We start from the raw sequence: 24753 nt of genomic DNA, 5'->3' as shown, positions 1-24753 counted from the left end.
TTTGTGTTCCCAACAAGCTAGGAGAAGAACGGCTTCACACACACGTATCCCTCAGAACTGAGCATGTGGAGAGACGTTCGTTCATCTAGCACAAAGGGAACGGGATGCAGAAGAAAATGAACTCTGGTTTCTCAGTCTGTTTCCTACTGCCGGTTTTAAGTTCCTGCAGTTTTCACTGTAAAACAGTTTTGGAGGTAATACCTCCCCATATATATGTATGAAGTGTTGTTTGCAACTGAAAAGAATCTTTGTGTTCCCAACAAGCTAGTTGAAGGACGGCATTCACACACACTTATCTCTCAGTACTGAGCATGTGGAGAGACGTTCGTTCATCTAGCACAAAGGGAACGCTGGCTGGATGAACTTATACTCTGGGATAGCATTCTGTTTCCTATTGCCGGTTTGAACTTCCTGCAGTGTTCACTGTAAACAGATTTGGAACTAGTACCTCCCCAAATATATGTATGGAGTGAAGATTGTAACTTAATAGAAACTGTGTGTTCCAAACAAGCAAGGTGAAGGACGGCATTCACACACACTTATCTCTTCGAACTTAGCATGTGGAGAGACGATCATTCATCTAGCACAAAGGGAACGAGTTGCAGGAGAAAATTGTACTCTGGTTTCTCACTCTGTTTCCTAGTGCCTGTTTGATACTCCTGATTTTTTTATCTGTAAAATCAAGTTGGAGCTAGTACCTCCCCATATATTTTTATGGAGTGTAGTATGCAACTGAAAAGAAACTTTGTGTTCCCAACAAGCTAGGAGAAATACGGCTTTAACAGTCACATATCTCTCAGAACTGAGCATGTGGAGAGACTTTCGTTCATCTAGCAAGAAGGGAACGGTGGCAAGATGAACTTATACTCTGGGGTAGAAGTCTGTTTCCTATTTCCCGTTGGAATTTCCTGCAGTTTTCACTGTAAAACAGAGTTGGAACTAGAAATTCCCCATCTATATGTATGGAGTGAAATTTGTAACTTAATAGAAACTGTGTGTTCCCTACAAGCAAGATGAAGGACGGCTTTAACCACACTTATCTCTCAGATCTGAGCATGTGGAGAGACGTTCGTTCATCTAGCCCAAAGGGAAATAGTTGCAGGTGAAACTTTTACTCTGTTTTCTCAGTCTTTTTCATAGTGCCTGTTTGATTTTCCTGCAGTTTTCACTGTAAAACCGAGTTGGAGCTAGTACCTCCCCATATATATTTAAGGAGTGTAGTTTGTAACTGAAAAGAATAACTTTGTGATCCCAAAAAGATAGGTGAAGTACGGCTTTCACACACACTTATATCTCAGAACTGAGCATGTGGAGAGACGTTCGTTCACCCAGCACAAAGGGAACGGTTTGCAGGAGAAAATTTACTCTGGTTTATCACTCTGTTTCCTACTGCCGGTTTGAAATTCCTGCAGATTTCACTGTAAAACCGAGTTAGAGCTAGTACCAACCCATATATATGTATGGTTGTAGTTTGAAAATGAAAAGAAACATTGTGTTCCCAACCAGCTAGGTGAAGGACGGCTTTCACACACACTTATCTCTCAGAACTGAGCATTTGTTGAGACTTTCGTTCATCTAGCACAAAGGGAAAGCTGGCAGGATGAACTTATACACTGGGGTAGCAGTCTGTTTCCTATTGCCGGTTTAAATTTCCTGTAGTTTTCACTGTAAAATAGATTTGGAACTAGTACTTCCGCATAAATATGTATGGAGTGATGTTTGTAACTTCATAGAATCTGTGTGTTCCCAACAAGCAAGGTGAAGGACGGCTTTCACACACACTTATCTCTTAGATCTTAGCATGTGGAGAGACGTTCATTCATCTAGCACAAAGGGAACGAGTTGCAGTAGAAAATTATACTCTGGTTTCTCAGTCTGTTTCCTAGTGCCGGTTTGAAGTTCCTGCAGTTTTCACTGTAAAACCGAGTTGGAGCTAGTAACAACCCATATAAATTTATGGATTGTAGTTTGAAACTAAAAAGAATCTATATTTTCCCAACAAGCTAGGTGAAGGACGGCTTGCACACACACTTATCGCTCAGAACTGAGCATTTGGAGAGACTTTCGTTCATCTAGCACAAAGGGAACGTGTTGCAGGAGACACTTTTACTCTGGTTTCACATTCGGCTTCCTAGTGCCGTTTTGATGTTCCTGATATTTTTATCTGTAAACTGAGTTGGAGCTAGTACCTCCCCATATATTTTTATGGAGTGTAGTATGCAACTGAAAAGAAACTTTGTGTTCCGAGCAAGCTATGTGAAATACGGTTTAACACTCACTTATCTCTCAGAACTGAGCATGTGGAGAGACTTTCGTTCATCTAGCACAAATGGAACGGGTAGAAAGGGAAACTTTTACTCTGGTTTCTCACTCTGCTTCGAAGTGCCGGTTTGATATTCCTGCAGTATTCACTGTGAAACCGAGTTGGAGCCAGTCCCTCCCCTTATATATGTATGGAGGGTAATTGCATCTGAAAAGAAACTTTGCATTCCCAACAAGCTAGGTGAAGGACGGCTTTCACACACACTTATCTCTCAAAACTGGCATGTGGAGAGACGTTCGTTCATCTAGCACAAAGGTAAGGGGTTGCAGGAGAAACTTTTACTCTGGATTCTCATTCGGCTTCCTTGTGCCGGTATGTAGTTCCTGCAGTTTTCACTGAAAAACCGAGTTGGAGCTAGTACAAACCCATATATATTTAAGGATTGTAGTTTGCAACTGAGCAGAATCTATGTGTTCCCCACCAGCTAGGTGAATGACGGCTTTCACACACACTTATCTCTCAGAAATGAGCATGTGGAGAGACGTTCGTTCATCTAGAACAAAGAGAACGGTTTGCTGATGAAAATTTACTCTGGTTTCTCAGTCTGTTTCCTAGTGCCGGCTTGTATTTCCTGCAGTTTTCACTGTAAAACCGTGTTGGATTTAGTACCTCCCCATATATATGTATGGAGGGTAGTTTGCAGCTGAAAAGAAACTATGTGTTCCCAACAAGCTAGGTGAAGGACGGCATTCAAACACACTTATCTCTCAGAACTGGGCATGTGGACAGACTTTCGTTCATCCAACACAAAGGGAACGCTGGCAGGGTGAACTTATACTCTGGGGTAGCAGTCTGTTTCCTATTGCCGGTTTGAATTTCCTGCAGTTCTCACTGTAAAACAGATTTGGAACAAGTATCTCCCCATATATATGTATGGAGTGATTTTTGTAACTTAATAGAATCTGTGTGTTCCCAACTAGCAAGGTGAAGGACGGCTTTCACACACACTTATCTCTTAGATCTTAGCATGTGGACAGACGTTCATTCATCTAGCACAAAGGGAACGAGTTGCAGTAGAAAATTATACTCTGGTTTCTCAGTCTGTTTCCTAGTGCCGGTTTGAATTTCCTGCAGTTTTCACTGTAAAACCGAGTTGGAGCTAGTAACAACCCATATATATTTATGGATTGTAGTTTGAAACTAAAAAGAATCTATATGTTATCATAAAGCTAGTTGAAGGACGGCTTTAACACACACTTATCTCTTAGACCTGAGCATGTGGAGAGACTTTCGTTCATCTAGCACAAAGGGAAAAGTTTGAAAGGGAAACTTTTACTCTATTTTCTCACACTGCTTCGAGGTGCCGGTTTGAAACTCCTGCAGTATTCACTGTTAAACCTAGTTGGAGCTAGTACCTCCCCTTATATATTTATGTAGGGTAGATATCAACTGAAAAGTAACTTTGCGTTCCCAACAAGCTAGGTGTAGTTCGGCTTCACACACACTTATCTCTCAGAACTGAGCATGTTGAGAGACGTTCGTTCATCTAGCACAAAGGGAACGAGTTGCAGGAGAAACATTAATTCTGGTTTCTCAGTCTGTTTCCTAGTGCCTGTTTGATGTTCCTGCTGTTTTATCTGTAAAACCGAGTTGGAGCTAGTACCTACCCTTCTATATGTATGGAGTGTAGTTTGCACTTGAAAAGAAACTTTGTGTTCCCAACAAGCTAGGTGAAGGATGGCTTTCACACACACTTATCTCTCAGAACTGAGCATGTGGAGAGACGTCGTTCATCTAGCACAAACAGAATGGGTTGAAGGAGAAACTTTTACTCTGGTTTCTCACTCTGCTTCGTAGTGCCAGTATTGACTTCCTGCAGTATTCACTGTAATAACTTTTTGGTGCTAGTACCGGCCATATATAAGTATGGAGTATAGTTTGCAAGCTGAAAAGAAACTTTGTGTTCCCAACAAGCTAGGTGAAGTACGGCTTTCACACAGACTTTTCACTCAGAACTGAGCATGTGGAGAGACGTTCGTTCATCTAGCAAAAAGGGAACAGGTTGCAGGAGAAAGTATTTCTCTGGTTTCTCAGTCAGCTTCCTAGTGCCCGTTTGATGTTCCTGTTGTTTTATCTGTAAAACCGAATTGGAGCTTGTACCTCCCCATAAATATTTATGGAGTGTTGTTTGAAACTGAAAAGAAACTTTGTGTTCCCAACAAGCTAGGTGAAGGAAGACTATAACACACACTTAACTCTAGAATTGAGCATGTGGAGAGACGTTCGTTCATCTAGCACAAAGGGAACGGGTTGTTTGAGAAAATTTTACTCTGGGTTCTCAGTCGGCTTCCTACTGCCGGTTAGTTGTTCCTGCAGTTTTCACTCTAAAACCGAGTTGGATCTAGTAACAACCCATATATATATATGGATTGTAGTTTGCAACTGAATAGAATCTATGTGTTCCCAACAATCTAGGTGAAGGTCGGCTTTCACAACTAACCATGTGGAGAGACTTTCGTTCATCTAGCACAAAGGGAACGGGTTGCAGGGGAAACTTGTACTCTGGGTTCTCAGTCGGCTTCCTAGTTCCGGATTGATGTTCCTGCAGTTTTCATTGTAAACCCGAGTTGGAGCTATTACCGACCTATATATATGTATGGATTGTAGTTTGCAACTGAAATGAAACTTTGTGTTCCCAACAAGCTAGGTGAAGTACGGCTTTCACACAGACTTATCACTCAGAACTGAGCATGTGGAGAGACGTTCGTTCATCTAGCAAAAAGGGAACGGGTTGCAGGAGAATCTATTTCTCCGGTTTCTCAGTCTGTTTCCTAGTGCCACTTTGAAGTTCCTGCAATTTTCAATGTAAAACCTAGTTGGAGGTAGTACCTCCCATATATATGTATGGAGTATAGTTTGCAACTAAAAAGAAACTTTATGTTCCCAACAAGCTAGGTGAAGGACTCTTTCACACACACTTATCTCTCAGAATTGAGCATGTGAGGAAACTTTCGTTCATCTAGCACATAGGGAACGAGTTGCAGGAGAAACTTTGATTGTGGTTTCTTAGTCAGCTTCCTAGTGCAGGGTTGAAGTTCCTGCAGTTTTCACTGTAAAACCGAGTTGGTGCTAGTACCTCCCATATATATGTATGGAGTGTAGTTTGAAACTGAAAAGTAAAATTTTGTGTTCCCAACAAGCTATGTGAATGACAGCTTTCACACACAATTATCTCTCTGAACTGAGCATGTGGAGAGATGTTCATTCATCTAGCACAAACGGAATGAGTTGCAGGAGAAACATTTATTCTGGTTTCTCAGTCTGTTTCCTAGTGCCTGTTTGATGTTCCTGCTGTTTTCACTGTAAAACCGAGTTGGAGCTAGTACCTCCCCATCTATAAGTATGGAGTGTAGTTTGCACCTGAAAAGAAACTTTGTGTTCCCAACAAGCTAGGTAATGGATGGCTTTCACACACACTTTTCTCTCAGAACTGAGCATGTGGAGAGACTTTTGTTCATCTAGCACAAAGGGAACAGTTTGAAAGGGAAACTTTTACTCTAGTTTCTCACACTGCTTCGTAGTGCCGGTTTGATACTCCTGCAGTATTCACTGTAAAACCGAGTTGCAACTAGTACCTCCCCTTATATATTTATGTAGGGTTGATAGCAACTTAAAAGTAACTTTGCGTTCCCAACAAGCTAGGTGAAGGACGGCTTTCACACACACTTATCTCTCAGAACTGAGCATGACGATAGACGTTCGTTCATCTAGCACAAAGGGAACGAGTTGCAGGAGAAACTTTATTCTGGTTTCTCAGTCTGTTTCCTAGTGCCGGTTTGAAGTTCCTGCAGTTTTCACTGTAAAACCGAGTTGGAGCTAGTACCATCCCATATATATATATATGGATTATAGTTTGCAACTGAAAAGAATCTATGTGTTCCCAACAAGCTAGGTGAAGGATGGCTTGCACACACACTTATCTCTCAGTAATGAGCATGTGGAGGGAAGTTCGTTCATCTAGCAAAAAGGGAACGGGTTGCAGGGGACACTTTTACTCTGCTTTCTCATTCGGCTTCCTAGTGCCTTTTTGATGTTCCTGCTGTTTTATCTGTAAAACCGAGTTGGAGCTAGTACCTACCCATCTATATGTATGTAGTGTAGTTTGCACCTGAAAAGAAACTTTGTGTTCCCAACAAGCTAGTTGAAAGATGGCTTTCACACACAATTCTCTCTCAGAACTGAGCATGTGGAGAGACGTTCGTTCATCTAGCAAAAAAAGAATGGGTTGAAGGAGAAACTTTTTCTCTGGTTTCTCAGTCTGCTTCGTAGTGACGGTATGGAGTTCCTGCAGTATTCAATATAATACCTATTTTGTGCTAGTACCGGCCATATATATGTATGCAGTATAGTTTGCAAACTGAAAAGAAACTTTGTGTTCCCAACAAGCTAGGTGAATTACGGCTATCACACAGACTTAACACTCTGAACTGAGCATGTGGAGAGACGTTCGTTCATCTAGCACAAAGGGAACGGGTTGCAGGAGAAACTTTTTCTGTGGTTTCTCAGTCGGCCTCCAAGTGCCGGTTTGATGTTCCTGCAGTTTTCACTGTAAAACCGAGTTGGAGTAGGTTCCAACCCATATATATGTATGGATTGTAGTTTGCAACTGAAAAGAATCTCTTTGTTCCCATCAAGCTAGGTGAAGGAAGGCTTTCACACACACTTATCTCTCAGAATTGAGCATGTGGAGAGGCGTTCGTTTATCTAGCACAAAGGGAGCGGGATGAAGGAGACAATTTTATTCTGGTTTATCTATCTGCTTCGTAGTGCCGTTTGGAAGTTCCCGCAGTATTCACTGTAAAACCGAGTTGGAGCTATTGCCTCCCCATATATATGTATGGAGTGTAGTATGCAACTGAAAAGAAACTTGGGTTCCCAACAAGCTAGGTGAAGGACGGCTTTCAAACACTCTTAGCTCTCAGAAGTGAGCATGTGGAGAGACGTTCATTCATCTAGCACAAAGGGAACGGGTTGCAAGAGAAACTTTTACTCTGCTTTCTCAGTCGGCTTCCTAGTGCCTGTTTGATGTTCCTGTTGTTTTATCTGTAAAACCGAATTGGAGCTTGTACCTCCCCATAAATATTTATGGAGTGTTGTTTGCAACTGTAAAGAAACTTTGTGTTACCAACAAGCTAGGTGAAGGAAGACTATAACACACACTTAACTCTCAGAATTGAGCATGTGGAGAGACGTTCGTTCATATAGCACAAAGGGAACGGGTTGCTGGAGAAAATTTTACTCTCGGTTCTCAGTCGGCTTCCTACTGCCGGTTAGATGTTCCTGCAGTTTTCACTCTAAAACCGAGTTGATCTAGTACCATCCCATATATATATATGGATAGTAGTTTGCAACTGAAAAGAAACTATGTGTTCCCAACAATCTAGGTGAAGGTCGGCTTTCACAACTGAGCATGTGGAGAGACGTTCATTCATTTAGCAAAAAGAGAACGGGTTGCAGGGGAAACTTGTACTCTGGTTTCTCAGTCGTCTTCCAAGTACCGGATTGATGTCCCTGCAGTTTTCACCGTAAACCCGAGTTGGAGCTATTACCAACCCAAATATATGTATGGATTGTAGTTTGCAACTGAAAAGAAACGTTGTGTTCCCAACAAGCTTGGTGAAGGACGGCTTTCACACACACTTCTCTCTCAGATCTGAGCATGTGTAGAAACGTTCGTTCATCTAGCACAATGGGAACCGGTTGCAGGTGACACTTTTACTCTGGTTTCTCATTCGGCTTCCTAGTGCCTTTTTGATGTTCCTGCTGTTTTATCTGTAAAACCGAGTTGGAGCTAGTACCTCCCCATCTATATGTATGGAGTGTAGTTTTCACCTGAAAAGAAATTTTGTGTTCCCAACAAGCTAGGTAATGGATGGCTTTCACACAAACTTTTCTCTCAGAACTGAGCATGTGGAGAGACTTTTGTTCATCTAGCCCAAAGGGAACTGTTTGAAAGGGAAACTTTTACTCTAGTTTCTCACACTGCTTCGAGGTGCCGTTTTGATACTCCTGCAGTATTGACTGTTAAACTTATTTGGAGCTAGTACCTCCCCTTATATATTTATGTAGGGTAGATAGCAACTGAAAAGTAACTTTGCGTTCCCAACAAGCTAGGTGAAGGACGGCTTTCACACACAATTATCTCTCAAAACTGAGCATGACGATAGACGTTCGTTCATATAGCACAAAGGGAACGAGTTGCAGGAGAAACTTTATTCTGGTTTCTCAGTCTGTTTCCTAGTGCCGGTTTGAAGTTCCTGCAGTTTTCACTGTAAAACCGAGTTGGAGCTATTGCCTCCCCGTATATGTGTATGGAGTGTAGTATGCAACTGAAAAGAAACTTGGGTTCCCAACAAGCTAGGTGAAGGACGGCTTTCACACACACTTATCTCTCAAAACTGAGCATGTGGAGAGACGTTCATTCATCTAGCACAAAGGGAACCGGTTGCAAGGGAAATTTTTACTCTGCTTTCTCAGTCGGCTTCCTAGTGCCTGTTTGATGTTCCTGTTGTTTTATCTGTAAAACCGATTTGGAGCTTGTACCTCCCCATAAATATTTATGGAGTGTTGTTTGAAACTGTAAATAAACTTTGTGTTAACAACAAGCTAGGTGAAGGAAGACTATAACAAACACTTAACTCTCAGAATAGAGCATGTGGAGAGACGTTCGTTCATATAGCACAAAGGGAACTGGTTCCTGGAGAAAATTTTACTCTCGGTTCTCAGTCGGCTTCCTACTGCCGGTTAGATGTTCCCGCAGTTTTCACTCTAAAACCGAGTTGATCTAGTACCATCCCATATATATATATGGATAGTAGTTTGCAACTGAAAAGAAACTATGTGTTCCCAACAATCTAGGTGAAGGTCGGCTTTCACAACTGAGCATGTGGAGAGACGATCATTCATTTAGCAAAAAGAGAACGGGTTGCAGGGGAAACTTGTACTCTGGTTTCTCAGTCGGCTTCCTTGTGCCGGATTGATGTTCCTGCAGTTTTCACTGTAAACACGATTTGGAACTATTACCAACCCATATATATGTATGGATTGTAGTTTGCAACTGAAAAGAAACTTTGTGTTCCCAACAAGTTTGGGGAAGGACGGCTTTCACACACAATTCTCTCTCAGAACTTAGCATGTGGAGAGACGTTCGTTCATCTAGCACAATGGGAACGGGTTGCAGGTGACACTTTTATTCTGGTTTCTCATTCGGCTTCCTAGTGCCTGTTTGATGTTCCTCATTTTTTAATCTGTAAAACCGAGTTGGAGCTAGTACCTCCCCATATATATGTATGGAGTATAGTTTGCAACTGGAAAGAAACTTTGTGTTCCCAACAAGCTAGGTGAAGGACGGCTTTCACACACACTTATCTCTCAGAACTGAGCATGTGGAGAGACGTTCGTTCATCTAGCACAAAGGGAAAAGGTTGAAAGGGAAACTTTTACTCTAGTTTCTCACACTGCTTCGAGGTGCCGGTTTGAAGTTCCTGCACTTTTCACTGTAAAACCTAGTTGGAGCTAGTACCTCCCCATATATATGTATGGAGTATAGTTTGCAACTGACAAGAAAATTTTTGTTCCCAACAACCTAGGTGAAGGACTCTTTCACACACACTTATCTCTCAGAACTGAGCATGTGAGGAGACTTTCGTTCCTCTAGCACATAGGGAACGGGTTGCAGGAGAAACTTTTATTGTGGTTTCTTATTCTGCTTCCTACTGCAGGGTTGAAGTTCCTGCAGTTTTCACTGTAAAACCGAGTTGGTGCTAGTACCTCCCATATATATGTATGAAGTGTAGTTTGAAACTGAAAAGTAAAACTTTGTGTTCCCAACAAGCTAGGTGAATGACGGCTTTCACACACAATTATCTCTCTGAACTGAGCATGTGTACAGACGTTCGTTCATCTAGCAAAAATGGAAAGGTGGCAGGATGAAATTATACTCTGGGTTAGCAGTGTGTTTCCTATTTTCGGTTAGAATTTCTTGCAGTTTTCACTGTAAGAGAGAGTTGGAGCTAGTACCAACCAATATATTTGTATGGATTGTAGTTTGCAACTGAAAAGAATCTTTAGGTTCCCAACAAGCTAGGTGAAGGACAGCTTTCACACACACATATCTCTCATAACTGAGCATGTGGAGAGACTTTCGTTCATGTAGCACAAAGTGAACGGGTTGTCAGAGAAACTTTTACTCTGCTTTCTCAGTCGGCTTCTTAGTGCCGGTTTGATGTTCCTGTTGTTTTATCTGTAAAACCGAATTGGAGCTTGTACCTCCCCATAAATATTTATGGAGTGTTGTTTGCAACTGAAAAGAAACTTTGTGTTCCCAACAAGCTATGTGAATGAAGACTATAACACACACTTAACTCTCAGAATTGAGCATGTGGAGAGACGTTCGTTCATCTAGCAAAAAGAGAAAGGTGGCAGGATGAAATTATACTCTGGGTTAGCTGTGTGTTTCTGCTTTTCGGTTAGAATTACTTGCAGTGTTCACTGTAAAAGACAGTTGGAGCTAGTACCTCCCAATATATATGTATGGATTGTAGTTTGCAACTGTAAAGTATCTTTGTGTTCCCATCAACATAGTTGAAGGATGGCTTTCACACACACATATCTCTCAGACCTGAGCATGTGGAGAGACTTTCGTTCATCTAGCAAAAAAGGGAAAGGGTTGAAAGGGAAACTTTTACTCTAGTTTCTCACACTGCTTCGAGGTGCCGTTTTGATACTCCTGCAGTATTGACTGTTAAACCTATTTGGAACTAGTACCTCCCCTTATATATTTATGTAGGGTAGATAGCAACTGAAAAGTAACTTTCCTTTCCCAACAAGCTAGGTGAAGGACTGCTTCACACAGACTTATTTCTCAGAACTTAGCATGTGGAGAGACGTTCGTTCATCTAGCACAAAGGGAACGAGTTGCAGGAGAAACATTTATTCTGGTTTCTCAGTCTGTTTCCTAGTGCCTGTTTGATGTTCCTGCTGTTTTATCTGTAAAACCGAGTTGGAGCTAGTACCTCCCCATCTATATGTATGGAGTGTAGTTTTCACCTGAAAAGAAACTTTGTGTTCCCAACAAGCTAGTTGAAGGATGGCTTTCACACACACTTATCTCTCAGAACTGAGCATGTGGAGAGACGTTCGTTCATCTAGCACAAACAGAATGGGTTGAAGGAGAAACTTTTACTCTGGTTTCTCACTCTGCTTCGAGGTGCCGGTTTGAAGTTCCTGCACTTTTCACTGTAAAACCTAGTTGGAGCTAGTACCTCCCCATGTATATGTATGGAGTATAGTTTGCAACTGAAAAGAAACTTTATGTTCCCAACAAGCTAGGTGAAGGACTCTTTCACACACACTTATCTCTCAGAATTGAGCATGTGAGGAAACTTTCATTCATCTAGCACTAGGGAACGAGTTGCAGGAGAAACTTTGATTGTGGTTTCTTAGTCTGCTTCCTAGTGCTGGGTTGAAGTTCCTGCAGTTTTCACTGTAAAACCGAGTTGGTGCAAGTACATCCCATATATATGTATGGAGTGTAGTTTGAAACTGAAAAGTAAAATTTTGTGTTCCCGACAAGCTCGGTGAATGACGGCTTTAACACACAATAATCTCTCTGAACTGAGCATGTGGAGAGATGTTCATTCATCTAGCACAAACGGAATGAGTTGCAGGAGAAACATTTATTCTCGTTTCTCAGTCTGTTTCCTAGTGCCTGTTTGATGTTCCTGCTGTTTTATATGTAAAACCGAGTTGGAGCTAGTACCTCCCCATCTATATGTATGGAGTGTAGTTAGCACCTGAAAAGAAACTTTGTATTCCCAACTAGCTAGGTGAATGACGGCTTTAACACACAATTATCTCTCTGAACTGAGCATGTGGAGAGACGTTCTTTCATCTAGCAAAAAGAGAAAGGTGGCAGGATGAAATTATACTCTGGGTTAGCTGTGTGTTTCCTCTTTTCGATTAGGATTTCTTGCAGTTTTCACTGTAAAAGAGAGTTGGAGCTAGTACCTCCCAATATATATGTATGGATTGTAGTTTGCAACTGAAAAGAAACTTTGTGTTCCCAACAAGCTTGGTGAAGGACGGCTTTCACACACACTTCTCTCTCAGAACTGAGCATGTTGAGAGACGTTCGTTCATTTAGCACAATGGGAAAGGGTTGCCGGTGACACTTTTACTCTGGTTTCACATTCGGCTTCCTAGTGCCAGTATGATGTTCCTCATTTTTTTATCTGTAAAACCGAGTTGAAGCTAGTACCTCCCCATATATATGTATGGAGTGTAGTTTGCATCTGTAAAGTATCTTTGTGTTCCCATCAACCTAGGTGAAGGACGGCTTTCACACACACTTATCTCTCAGACCTGAGCATGTGGAGAGACTTTCGTTCATCTAGCACAAAGGGAAAAGGTTGAAAGGGAAACTTTTACTCTAGTTTCTCACACTGCTTCGAGGTGCCGGTTTGAAGTTCCTGCACTTTTCACTGTAAAACCTAGTTGGAGCTAGTACCTCCCCATATATATGTATGGAGTATAGTTTGCAACTGAAAAGAAACTTTTTGTTCCCAACAACCTAGGTGAAGGACTCTTTCACACACACTTATCTCTAAGAACTGAGCATGTGAGGAGACTTTCGTTCCTCTAGCACATAGGGAACGGGTTGCAGGAGAAACTTTTATTGTGGTTTCTTATTCTGCTTACTACTGCAGGGTTGAAGTTCCTGCAGTTTTCACTGTAAAACCGAGTTGGTGCTAGTACCTCCCATATATATGTATGAAGTGTAGTTTGAAACTGAAAAGTAAAACTTTGTGTTCCCAACAAGCTAGGTGAATGACGGCTTTCACACACAATTATCTCTCTGAACTGAGCATGTGTACAGACGTTCGTTCATCTAGCAAAAATGGAAAGGTGGCAGGATGAAATTATACTCTGGGTTAGCAGTGTGTTTCCTATTTTCGGTTAGAATTTCTTGCAGTTTTCACTGTAAGAGAGAGTTGGAGCTAGTACCAACCAATATATTTGTATGGATTGTAGTTTGCAACTGAAAAGAATCTTTAGGTTCCCAACAAGCTAGGTGAAGGACAGCTTTCACACACACATATCTCTCATAACTGAGCATGTGGAGAGACTTTCGTTCATGTAGCACAAAGTGAACGGGTTGTCAGAGAAACTTTTACTCTGCTTTCTCAGTCGGCTTCTTAGTGCCGGTTTGATGTTCCTGTTGTTTTATCTGTAAAACCGAATTGGAGCTTGTACCTCCCCATAAATATTTATGGAGTGTTGTTTGCAACTGAAAAGAAACTTTGTGTTCCCAACAAGCTATGTGAATGAAGACTATAACACACACTTAACTCTCAGAATTGAGCATGTGGAGAGACGTTCGTTCATCTAGCAAAAAGAGAAAGGTGGCAGGATGAAATTATACTCTGGGTTAGCTGTGTGTTTCTGCTTTTCGGTTAGAATTACTTGCAGTGTTCACTGTAAAAGACAGTTGGAGCTAGTACCTCCCAATATATATGTATGGATTGTAGTTTGCAACTGAAAAGAAACTTTGTGTTCCCAACAAGCTTGGTGAAGGACGGCTTTCACACACACTTCTCTCTCAGAACTGAGCATGTGGAGAGACGTTCGTTCATCTAGCACAATGGGAAAGGGTTGCAGGTGACACTTTTACTCTGGTTTCACATTCGGCTTCCTAGAGCCTGTTTGATGTTCCTCATTTTTTTATCTGTAAAACCGAGTTGGGGCTAGTACCTCCCCATATATATGTATGGAGTGTAGTTTGCATCTGTAAAGTATCTTTGTGTTCCCATCAACCTAGGTGAAGGACGGCTTTCACACACACTTATCTCTCAGAACTGAGCATTTGTTGAGACTTTCGTTCATCTAGCACAAAGGGAACGGGTTGCTGGAGAAAATTTTCCTCTGGGATCTCAGTCGGCTTCCTACTGCCGGTTAGATGTTCCTGCAGCTTTCAGTCTAAAACCGAATTGGATCTAGTACCAACCCATATATATATATGGATAGAAGTATGCAACTGAAAAGAAATTATGTGTTCCCAACAATCTAGGAGAAGGTCGGCTTTCACACACACTTATCTCTCAGACCTGAGCATGTGGAGAGACTTTCGTTCATCTAGCACAAAGGGAACATGTTGAAAGGGAAACTTTTACTCTAGTTTCTCACACTGCTTCGAGGTGCCGGTTTGAAGTTCCTGCACTTTTCACTGTAAAACCTAGTTTGAGCTAGTACCTCCCCATATATATTTACGGAGTATAGTTTGCAACTGATAAGAAACTTTATGTTCCCAACAAGCTAGGTGAAGGACTCTTTCACACACACTTATCTCTCAGAACTGAGTATGTGAGGAGACATTCGCTCATCTAGCACAAAGGGAACGGTGGCAGGATGAATTTATACTCTGGGATAGCAGTCTGTTTCCTATTGCCGGTTGTAATTTCCTTCAGTTTTCACTGTAAAACAGATTTGGAATTATTACTTCCTCATATATATGTGTGGAGTGAAGTTTGTAACTCAATAGAAACTGTGTATTCCCTACAAGCAAGGTGAGGCACGGCTTTCACACACACTTATCTCTCAGAACTGAGCATGTGGAGAAACTTTCGTTCACCTAGCACATAGGGAACGGGATGCAGGAGAAACTTTTATTCTGGTTTCTTATTCTGCTTCCTAGTGTAGGGTTGAAGTTACTGCAGTTTTCACTTTAAAACCGAGTTGGTGCTAGTACCTCCCATATATATGTATGGAGTGTAGTCAGAAACTGAAAAGTAAAACTTTGTGTTCCTAACAAGCTAAGTGAATGACGGCTTTAACACACAATTATCTCTCTGAACTGAGCATGTCGAGAGACGTTCATTCATCTAGCACAAAGGGAACGCGTTGCTGGAGAAAATTTTACTCTGGTTTCTCAGTCTGTTTTCTAGTGCCGGTTTGAATTTCCTGCAGTTTTCACTGTAAAACCGAGTTGGAGCTAGTAAAAACCCATATATATTTATGGATTGTAGTTTGAAACTAAAAAGAATCTATATGTTATCATAAAGAAAGTTGAAGGACGGCTTTAACACATACTTATCGCTCAGAACTGAGCATGTGGAGAGACGTTCGTTCATCTAGCACAAAGGGAAAGGTGGCAGGATGAACTTTTACTGTTTGGTAGCATTCTGTTTCCTATTGCCGGTTTGAATTTCCTGCTGTTTTCACTGTAAAATATGTTTGGAACTAGTACCTCCCCATATATATGTATGGAGTGAAGTTTGAAACTTAATAGAATCTGCGTGTTCCCAACAAGCAAGGTGAATGACGGCTTTCACACACACATATCTCTCAGAACTGAGCATGTGGAGAGACGTACGTTCATCTAACACAAAGGGAACGGGTTGCAGGAGAAAATTTACTCTGGTTTCTCAGTCTGTTTCCTAGTGCCGGTTTGATGTTCTTGCAGATTTCACTGTAAAACAGAGTTGGAGCTAGTACCAACCCATATATATGTATGGATTGTAGTTTGCAACTGAAAAGAAACTTTGTTTTCCCTATAAGCTAGGTGAAGGACGGCTTTCACATACACTTATCTCTCAGAACTTAGCATGTGGAGAGACGTTCGTTCATCTAGCACATAGGGAACGGTTGCAAGATGAACATATACTCTGGTGTAGGAGTCTGTTTCCTATTGCCGTTTGGAATTTCCTGCAGTTTTCACTGTAAAACAGATTTGGAACTAGTACTTCCCCATATATATGTATGGAGTGAAGTTTGTAACTTAATAGTAACTGTGTGTTCCCAAAAATCAATTTGAAGGCCGGCTTTTACACACACTTATCTCTCAGAACTGAGCATGTGGAGAGACGTTCGTTCATCTAGCACAAAGGGAACTGGTTGCAGGAGAAAATTTACTCTGGTTTCTCAGTCTGTTTCCTACTGCCGTTTTGAAGTTCCTGCAGATTTCAATGTAAAACCGTTTTGGAGGTAGTACCTCCCAATATATATATATGGAGTGTTGTTTGCATCTGGAAAGAAACTTTGTGTTCCCAACATGCTAGGTTAAGGACGGCATTCACACACACGTATCTCTCAGAAATGAGAATGTGGAGAGACGTTCGTTCATCTAGCAAAATTGGAACGGTGGCAGGATGAACTTATTCTCTGGGGTAGCAATCTGCTTCGTATTGCCAGTTTGAATTTCCTGCCGTTTTCACTTTAAACAGATTTGGAACTAGTACCTCCCCATATATATGTATGGAGAGAACTTTGTAAATTAATATAAACTGTGTGTTCCCAGCAAGCAATATGAAGGACGGCTTTCACACACACTTATCTCTCAGAACTGAGCATGTGGAGAGACGTTCGTTGATCTAGCACAAAGGGAACGTGTTGCAGGGGACACTTTTACTCTGGTTTCACATTTGGCTTCCTAGTGCCGGTTTGATGTTCCTGAATTTTTTATCTGTAAAACTGAGTTGGAGCTATTACCTCCCCATATATTTGTATGGAGTGTATTATGCAACTGAAAAGTAACATTGTGTTCCCAACAAGCTAGGTGAAATACGGCTTTCACACTCACTTATTTCTCAGAACTGAGCATGTGGAGAGACTTTCGTTCATCTAGCCAAAGGGAAAGTGTAGATAGCGAAACTTTTACTCTGGTTTCTCACTCTGCTTCGTAGTGCCGGTTTGATGTTCATGCAGTATTCACTGTAAAACCGAGTTTGAGCTAGTCCCTTCCCTTATATATGTATGGAGGGTAGTTTGCAACTGAAAAGAAAATTTGTGTTCCCAAAAACCTAGGTGAAGAACGGCTTTCACACACACTTATCTCTAAGAAATGAGCATGTGGAGAGACATTCGTTCATCTAGCACAAATGGAACGAGTTGCCGGAGAAACTTTTACTCTTGTTTCTCAGTCTGTTTCCTAGTGCCGGTTTGATGTTCCTGCAGTTTTCACTGTAAAACAGAGTTGGAGCTAGTACCTCCCCATATATATGTATGGAGGGTAGTTTGCAACTGTAAAGAACCTTTGTGTTCCCAAAGAGCTTGGTGAAGGACGGCTTTCATACACACTTATCTCTCGGAACTGAGCATGTGGAGAGACGTTCGTTCATCTAACACAAAGGTAACGGGTTGCAGGAGAAAATTTACTCTGGTTTCTCAGTCTGTTTCCTAGTGCCGGTTTGATGTTCTTGCAGATTTCACTGTAAAACAGAGTTGGATCTAGTACCAACCCATATATTTGTATGGAGAGAAATTTGTAAATTAAAATAAACTGTGTGTTCCCAACAAGCAATATGAAGGAAGGCTTTCACACACACTTATCTCTCAGAACTGAGCATGTGGAGAGACGTTCATTCATCTAGCACAAAGGGAACGAGTTGCTGGAGAAAATTTTACTCTGGTTTCACAGTCTGTTTTCTAGTGCCGGTTTGAATTTCCTGCAGTTTTCACAGTAAAACCGAGTTGGAGCTAGTAAAAACCCATATATATTTATGGATTGTAGTTTGAAACTAAAAAGAATCTATATGTTATCATAAAGCTAGTTGAAGGACGGCTTTAACACACACTTATCGCTCAGAACTGAGCATGTGGAGGGACGTTCGTTCATCTAGCAGAAAGGGAACGGTGGCAGGAGAAACTATTTCTCTGGTTTCTCAGTCTGTTTCCTAGTGCCGGTTTGATGTTCCTGAAGATTTCACTGTAAAACAGAGTTGGGTGTAGTACCAACCCATATATATGTATGGTTGTAGTTTGCAACTGAAAAGAAACTTTGTGTTCCCAACAAGCTAGGTGAAGGACGGCTTTCACACACACTTATCTCTCAGAACTGAGAATTTGTAGAGACTTTCGTTCATCTAGAACAAAGGGAAAGCTGGCAGGATGAATTTATACCCTGGGGTAGCAGTCTGTTTCCTATTGCCGGTTTGAATTTCCTGCAGTTTTCACTGTAAAATAGATTTGGAACTAGTACTTCTGCATATATATGTATGGAGTGATGTTTGTAACTTAATAGAATCTGTGTGTTTCCAACAAGCAAGGTGAAGGACGGCTTTCACACACACTTATCTCTTAGAACTTAGCATGAGGAGAGACGTTCATTCATCTAGCAAAAATGGAACGAGTTGCACGAGACACTTTTACTCTGGTTTCTCAGTCTGTTTCCTAGAGCCGGTTTGAAGTTCCTGCAGTTTTCACTGTAAAAACGAGTTGGAGATAGTAACAACCTATATATTTTTATGGATTGTATTTTGAAACTAAAAAGAATCTATATTTTCCCAACAAGCTAGGTGAAGGACGGCTTTCACACACAGTTATCGGTCAGATTTGAGCATGTGGAGAGACTTTCGTTCATCCAGCACAAAGGGAACTGGTTGCAGGAGACACTTTTACTCTGGTTTCCCGTTCGGCTTCCTAGTGCCTGTTTGATATTCCTGATTTTTTTATCTGTAAAACCGAGTTGGAGCTATTACCTCCCCATATATTTGTATGGAGTGTAGTATGCAAATGAAAGGAAACTTTGTGTTCCCAACAAGCTAGGTGAAATACGGCTTTAACACTCACTTATCTCTCAGAACTGAGCATGTGGAGAGACTTTCGTTCATCTAGCACAAAGGGAACGGGTTGAAAGGGAAATTTTACTCTGGTTTCTCACTCTGCTTCGTAGTGCCGGTTTGATGTTCCTGCAGTATTCACTGTAAAACCGTGTTGGAACTAGTACCTCCCCATATATTAGGAATGGAGTGTAGTATGCAACTGAAAAGAATCTATGTGTTCCCAACAAGCTAGGTGAATGACGGCTTTCACACACACTTATCTCTCAGAAATGAGAACGTGGAGAGACGTTCGTTCATCTAGCACAAAGCGAAAGGTTTGCAGGTAAAAATTTACTCTGGTTTCTCAGTCTGATTCCTACTGCCGGTTTGAAGTTCCTGCATTTTTCAGTGTAAAACAGTTTTGCATGCAGTTCCTCCCCATATATATGTATGGAGTGTTGTTTGCAACTGAAAAGAAACTTTGTGTTCCCAACAAGCTAGGTGAAGGACGGCATTCACAAACACTTATCTCTTAGAACTGAGCATGAGGAGAGACGTTCGTTCATCTAGCACAAAGGGAACGCTGGCAGGATGAACTTATACTCTGGGGTAGCAGTCTGTTTCCTATTGCCGGTTTGAATTTCCTGCAGTTTTCACTGTAAAACACATTTTGAACTAGTACATCCCCATATATATGTATGGAGTGAAGTCTGTAACTTAATAGAAACTGTGTTTTCCCAACAAGCAAGGTGAATGACGGCTTTTACACACACTTATCTCTGAGAACTTAGCATGTGGAGAGACGTTATTCATCTAGCAAAAAGGGAACCAGTTGCAGGAGAAAAGTATACTGTGTTTTCTCAGTCTGTTTCCTAGTGCCTTTTTGATGTTCCTGCATTTTTCACTGTAAAAGCGAGATGGAGCTAGTAACAACCCATATATATTTATAGATTGTAGTTTGAAACTAAAAAGTATCTATATGTTCCCGACAAGCTAGGTGAAGGACGGCTTTCACACACACTTATCCCTCAGAACTGGGCATGTGGAGAGACGGTCGTTCATCAAGCACAAAGGGAACGGGATGCAGGAGAAAATTAACTCTGTTTTCTCAGTCTGTTTCCTACTCCCGGTTTGAATTTCCTGCAGTTTTCACTGTAAAACAGTTTTGGAGGTAGTACCTACCCATATATATGTATGGAGTGTTGTTTGCAACTGAAAAGAAACTTTGTGTTCCCAACAAGCTATGTGAAGGACGGCATTCACACACACTTATCTCTTAGAACTTAGCATGTGGAGAGACGTTCATTCATCTAGCACAAAGTGAAAGAGTTGCAGGAGAAAATTGTACTCTGGTTTCTCAGTCTGTTCCCTAGTGCCGGTTTGAAGTTCCTGCAGTTTTCACTGTAAAACCGAGTTGGAGCTAGTAACAACCCATATATATTTATGGATTGTTGTTTGAAACTAAAAACAATCTATATGTTCCCAACAAGCTAGGTGAAGGACGGCTTTCAAACACACTTATCTCTCAGAACTGAGCATGTGGAGAGACGTTCGTTCATCTAGCTCAAATGGAACGGGTTGCAGGGGACACTTTTACTCTGGTTTCCCATTCGGTTTCCTAGTGCCGGTTTGATATTCCTGATTTTTTTATCTGTAAAACCGAGTTGGAGCTAGTACCTCCCCATATATTTGTATGGAGTGTAGTATGCAAATGAAAAGAAACTTTGTGTTCCCAACAAGCTAGGTGAAACACGGCTTTAACACTCACTTATCTCTCAGAACTGAGCATGTGGAGAGACTTTCGTACATCTAGCACAAAGGGAACGGGTAGAAAGGGAAACTTTTTCTCTGGTTTCTCACTCTGCTTCGAAGTGCCGGTTTGATGTTCCTGACTTTTTTTTCTGTAAAACCGAGTTGGAGCTAGAACCTCCCCATATATTTGTATGGATTGTAGTATGCAACTGAAAAGAAACTTTGTGTTCCAAACAAGCTAGGTGAAATACGGCTTTAACACTCACTTATCTCTCAGAATTGAGCATGTGGAGAGACTTTCATTCATCTAGCACAAAGGGAACGTGTAGAAAGGGAAACTTTTACTCTGCTTTCTATATCTGCTTCGAAGAGCCGGTTTGATGTTCCTGGAGTATTCACTGTAAAACCGAGTTGGAGCTAGACCCTCCCCTTATATATGTATGGAGGGTAGTTTGCAAATGAAAAGAAACTTTATCTTCCCAACAAGCTAGGTTAAAGACGGCTTTCACACACATTTATCTCTCAGAAATGAGCATGTGGAGAGACGTTCGTTCATCTAGCACAAAGGTAACGGGTTGCAGGAGAATCTTTTACTCTGGATTCTCATTCGGCTTCCTAGTGCCGTTTTGAAGTTCCTGCAGTTTTCACTGTAAAACCGAATTGGAGCTAGTACAAACCCATATAAATTTATGGATTGTAGTTTGCAACTGAAAAGAATCTATGTTTTCCCAACCAGCTAGTTGAATGACGGCTTTCACACACACTTATCTCTCAGAACTGAGCATGTGGAGAGACGTTCGTTCATCTAGCACAAAGGTAACGGTTTGCTGGAGAAAATTTACTCTGGTTTCTCTGTCTGTTTCCTAGTGCCGGCTTTAAGTTCCTGCAGTTTTTACTGTAAAACAGTGTTGGAGTTAGTATCTCCCCATATATATGTATGGAGTGTAGTTTGCAACTGAAAAGAAACTTTGTGTTCCCCACAAGCTAGGTGAAGGACGGCATTCAAACACACTTATCTCTCAGAACTGAGCATGTGGACAGACTTTCCTTCATCTTGCACTAAGGGAACGCTGGCAGGATGAACTTATCCTCTGGGGTAGCAGTCTGTTTCCTATTGCCGGATTGAATTTCCTGCAGTTCTCAGTGTAAAACAGATTTGGAACTAGTACCTCCCCATATATATGTATGGAGTGAATTTTGTAACTTAATAGAATCTGTGTGTTCCCAACAAGCAAGGTGAAGGACGGCTTTCACACACACATATCTCTTAGAACTTAGCATGTTGAGACACGTTCATTCATCTAGCACAAAGGGAACGAGTTGCAGGAGAAAATTTTACTCTGGTTTCTCAGTCTGTTTTGTAGTGCCGGTTTGAATTTCCTGCTGTTTTCACTGTAAAACCGAGTTGGAGCTAGTAACAACCCATATATATTTATGGATAGTAGTTTGAAACTAAAAAGAATCTATATGTTATCATAAAGATAGTTGAAGGACGGCTTTAACACACACTTATCTCTCAGAACTGAGCATGTGGAGAGACGTTCGTTCATCTAGCACAAAGGGAACTGGTTGCAGGAGACACTTTTACTCTGGTTTCCAATTCGGCTTTCTAGTGCCGGTTTGATGTTCCTGATTTTTTTATCTGTAAATCTGTGTTGGAGCTAGTACCTCTCCATATATATGTATGGAGGGTAGTTTGCAACTGTAAAGAAACTTTGTGTTCCCAACAAGCTAGGTGAAGGACGGCATTCACACACACTTATCTCTCAGAACTGAGCATGTGGAGAGACGTTCGTTCATCTAACACAAAGGGAACGGGTTGTAGGAGAAAATTTACTCTGGTTTCTCAGTCTGTTTCCGAGTGCCAGTTTGATGTTCTTGCAGATTTCACTGTAAAAAAGTGTTGGAGCTAATACCAACCCATATATATGTACGGATTGTAGTTTGCAACTGAAAAGAAACTTTGTGTTCCCAATTAGCTAGGTGAAGGACGGCTTTCACATACACTTATCTCTCAGAACTTAGCATGTGGAGAGACGTTCGTTCATCTTGAACAAAGTAAACGGTTGCAAGTTGAACTTATAATCTGGTGTAGGAGACTGTTTCCTATTGCCGTTTGGAATTTCCTGCAGTTTTAACTATAAAACAGAGTTGGAACTAGTACTTCCCCATATATATGTATGGAGTGAAGTTTGAAACTTAATACAAACTGTGGGTTCCCAACAATCAAGTTGAAGGACGGCTTTTAAACACACTTATCTCTCGGAACTGAGCATGTGGAGAGACGTTCGTTCATCTAGCACAAAGGGAACGGGTTGCAGGTGAAACTTTTACTCTGGTTTCTCTGTCTGTGTCTTAGTGCCGGTTTGAAATTCCTCCAGTTTTCACAGTAAAACCGAGTTGGAACTACTAAAAACCCATATATATTAATGGATTGTAGTCTGAAACTAAAAAGAATCTATATGTTCCCAACAAGCTAGGTGAAGGACGGCTTTCACACACACTTATCTCTCAGAACTGAGCATGTGGAGAGACGTTCGTTCATCTAGCACAAAGGGAACTGGTTGCAGGAGAAAATTTACTCTGGATTCTCAGTCTGTTTCCTACTGCCGTTTTGAAGTTCCTGCAGTTTTCAATGTAAAACCGTTTTGGAGGTAGTACCTCCCCATATATATGTATGCAGTGTTGTTTGCATCTGAAAAGAGACTTTGTGTTCCCAACAAGCTAGGTTAAGGACGGCATTCACACACACATATGTCTCAGAACTGAGCATGTGGAGAGACGTTCGTTCATCTAGCACAAATGGAACGGTGGCAGGATGAACTTATTCTCTGGGGTAGCAGTCTGTTTCCTATTGCCTGTTTGAATTTCCTGCAGTTTTCACTGTAAACAGATTTGGAACTAGTACCTCCCCATATATATGTATGGAGAGAACTTGGTAAATTAAAATAAACTGTGTGTTCCCAACAAGCAATATGAAGGAAGGCTTTCACACACACTTATCTCTCAGAACTGAGCATGTGGAGAGACGTTCATTCATCTAGCAAAAAGGGAACGAGTTGCAGGAAAAAATTTTACTCTGGTTTCTCAGTCTGTTTTCTAGTGCCGGTTTGAATTTCCTGCAGTTTTCACTGTAAAACCGAGTTGGAGCTAGTAACAACCCATATATATTTATGGATTGTATTTTGAAACTAAAAAGAATCTATATGTTATCATAAAGGTAGTTGAAGGACGGCTTTAACACACACTTATCGCTCAGAACTGAGAATGTGGAGAGACGTTCGTTCATCTAGCACAAAGGGAACTGGTTGCAGGAGACACTTTTACTCTGGTTTCACATTCGTCTTTCTACTGCCGGTATGACGTTCCTGATTTTTTTATCTGTAAAACCGAGTTGGAGGTATTACCTCCCCATATATATGTATGGAGGGTAGTTTGCAACTGTAAAGAAACTTTGTGTTCTAAACAAGCTAGGTGAAGGACGGCATTCACACACACTTATCTCTCAGAACTGAGCATGTGGAGAGACGTTCGTTCATCTAGCACAAAGGGAAAGGTGGCAGGATGAACTTTTACTGTTGGGTAGTATTCTGTTTCCTATTGCCGGTTTGAATTTCCTGCTGTTTTCACTGTAAAACATGTTTGGAACTAGTACCTCCCCATATATATGTATGGAGTGAAGTTTGTAACTTAATAGAAACTGCGTGTCCCCAACAAGCAAGGTGAATGACGGTTTTCACACATACTTACCTCTGAGAACTGAGCATGTGGAGAGACGTTCGTTCATCTAACACAAAGGGAACGGGTTGCAGGAGAAAATTTACTCTGGTTTCTCAGTCTGTTTCCTAGTGCCGTTTTGATGTTCTTGCAAATTTCACTGTAAAAAAGAGTTGGAGCTAGTACCAACCCATATATATGTATGGATTGTAGTTTGCAACTGAAAAGAAACTTTGTGTTCCCAATAAGCTAGGTGAAGGACGGCTTTCACATACACTTATCTCTCAGAAGTTAGCATGTGGTGAGACGTTCGTTCATCTAGCACAAATGGAACGGTTGCAAGGTGAACTTATACTCTGGTGTAGGAGTCTGTTTCCTATTGCCGTTTGGAATTTCCTGCAGTTTTCACTGTAAAACAGAGTTGGA

The sequence above is a fragment of the Camelus dromedarius genome, chromosome 18, assembly GCF_036321535.1.
Source record: "Camelus dromedarius isolate mCamDro1 chromosome 18, mCamDro1.pat, whole genome shotgun sequence".
NCBI lineage: Eukaryota > Metazoa > Chordata > Mammalia > Artiodactyla > Camelidae > Camelus > Camelus dromedarius.
This window is presented reverse-complemented; position numbering follows the sequence as displayed.